Source organism: Myotis daubentonii, chromosome 12 (genome assembly GCF_963259705.1).
Source record: "Myotis daubentonii chromosome 12, mMyoDau2.1, whole genome shotgun sequence".
Classification (NCBI taxonomy): Eukaryota; Metazoa; Chordata; class Mammalia; order Chiroptera; family Vespertilionidae; genus Myotis; species Myotis daubentonii.
In genome coordinates, this window is record NC_081851.1 from 60,482,385 (window position 1) to 60,484,971 (window position 2,587).

The window sequence follows — 2,587 nt, forward strand, 5'->3', positions numbered from 1 at the left end:
CATTTCGGGGGGGGGGGGGTGGTAATGGTACAGCAGAACAAAATGGCCCTTCACCCCGTGGAGGAGGCTCTGGAAAGATGATCCATAGACGACAATAGATTGAACTGGGAAAGGGGACCCAAATGCTGTGAACCTCCTCCTAAAAACAATGCCATGAATAAAGACCTTACTTGCCAGTCAGTGACGTCCGAAAAGGAGAGGAAGTCAGCATGTAAAAAACAGCTGTGTAAATTATAAAGCTTACAGGGTGCAACCCACCACATCATACCACTTCCTAAACACTGAAGTTTCACCCCCTTTCTCCTCTACAACCCCCAAATAATCTGAAACAATATTATAACAATCACCAAAAACTAGGGGAAAGGCAAACCATCCTGGGAAGGAAAAAATAGCAGCTGCTCTAGATACTTTTTTTTCCTCCCAACTTTGGCTAGGATTGTTTAAGTTATTTTTCATTTTCTTTTCTTCTTGGCTGTCTTGACAGCCCTTCAGGATTTCAGCTGCTTCCAAGCACAGCTCAATAAAGACCATTTCAGACAAGTTTCATATTCCTTAGATTCCTTAAATTTCTCTTTCTTCAATTTGGGGAATGAGGTTGAAAGGGACAAAGAGCAGCCCAGATTGCACTGTTCCCTATGCAAGCTCCTTGCAAAGCAAGCTGTGCCTTCCTTTCCAACAAGAACAGAGAGGCGGCTCTGATTGGGGGGTTGGGCAGTGGGTCCTCTGGAACAGTGGTAGGACTAGTGGTCTTTAGAAAAGGTTGTTCGAAAACTTTTTACAAAGGAGGGGAGGAAATATAGAAAGGAGACATCCGTGTGCTCAGTCATCTAAAAAGCCAGTGAGTGTACTGTGAGCTTCATTCATTCACCAAATGTCTATTTGGCACATATGCTGCACCAGGCTCTGTTCTAGATGCTGAGGGCAGAGCGGTGAAGACAGCCAAGTGTCTGATCCCTGCGGGAAGTTTCTGTGCCTCCCAGCTGGGTGCATGGTGTTCCTTCCCTCCTTTGGGCTCTTGAGTCTCTTCCTTCTGCTACTCCTTCTCCTGCATCCTTGGTTTATTATACGCTTCATCTTTCCCCTTTATAATCACATGTCCCTTTGTAAACATCAAAGGGAAAGAAGCAGGACCAGGGAGCTGACGAAAATGAGGCCTATGACTCATGGGAGGATGTTTTCCTATTTTTTCATTTAAACGACTCTCTTCTCAGAAGGACCAAGGCGCCTTCTTATTATGAGCCTAGCTTGCCTCCTCTTTTTCAGGGATTCCTCGCTTTGGCTCTGATGTTCCCCTACAACTCACCTGGGTCCTCAGAGTAGCTTGGCAATCATTTCTTTTCCCCTAAGGAGCTTTTTTTCCCTTCTCTAGTTTGGTTTTCATCCTTCATTTAGACTATTTCAGAAAAATGTCTAAACTCCTCACAGTTCCCTTCCCACATCTCACCCCAACCTCGACGCTCACACGATAAGCCTCAGCAGAAAACAGTGTCCATTCTTCATAGAGAAAACAGGAACCATTAGGAAAGGACTCCCTCCATTTCCAGTCACTTCACCTGCGACACTGTGAACGTTTGTGTCCCCCCAAATTCATGTGCTGTAACCTAACCCCCAATGCAATGGTATTTGGAGGTGGGGTCTTTGGGAGGCGATTGGGTCCTGAGGGTGGAGCTGTCATGACAGATGAGGGCCCTTATTAGAGAGGCCCCAGCGAGCTCTCTTGCCCCTTCCCCCACATGAGGTCACAGTGAGAAGGTGCCAGGAAGTTAAGCCCTCTCTCACACCAAATGTGCCTGTGCCTTGATCTTGGATTTCCCAGCCTTCAGAACTATGGGAAATATATTTGTTGTTTATAGTCCACCCATTCTATGTATTCTGTTAGAGCAGCCCGAACGGATGAAGAGCCAACTACATGAAGTTATGTGCATTTGCATGCATTTTCTTCACCCCTGTGCAAAGAAAGGGTATTCTCTCTATTAAGGTGAGCCCCTGCACCAGAGCTATGAATCCATCGCATTCAGTCTTCTCCAGGAGAACATCCCATCAGTGATACCCTTCTCCACCGTCCCCTCTGCTGGATCCTTTCCGGCAGCCGAACACAACCCCCTGGCCTTTCCTCATATGAACTTCCTACTAAACCTGTCCGGGAACTCACCAGAGGATGAATGATATTTTTTTTTAAAGAACCAAGACAGGATCTATGAATTATCCTTCTGTCTCTCACCTTCTCCTCATATTGTGTTTTCTGAAATATTTGATCAATTATAGTCCTTTGAGTGAAATTTTTCTTTTGCCAATCACACTTTTCATTCCCAAGGCTTTCTCATATTTCTGATCATTCTCTTTATGGTATTCCTGCTCTTGTTTTAGGTAGGCAATACCGTCTCACATCTTTGAAAATACTAATTAGAGATTATGGGCTTGTTGTTTTGTTTTTTTTAAAAAAAGAAATATCCCTCTGTTCCCTAAAGTATTTCTCTGTCAGCTTTGTGCTATCCTCATCATTACTAGGCATGTGCTGAGGAGTATACATATACACTGCAGCTCACACTCCCGAACTCCAGATTTATATCTTTCATTGCTGAATGAA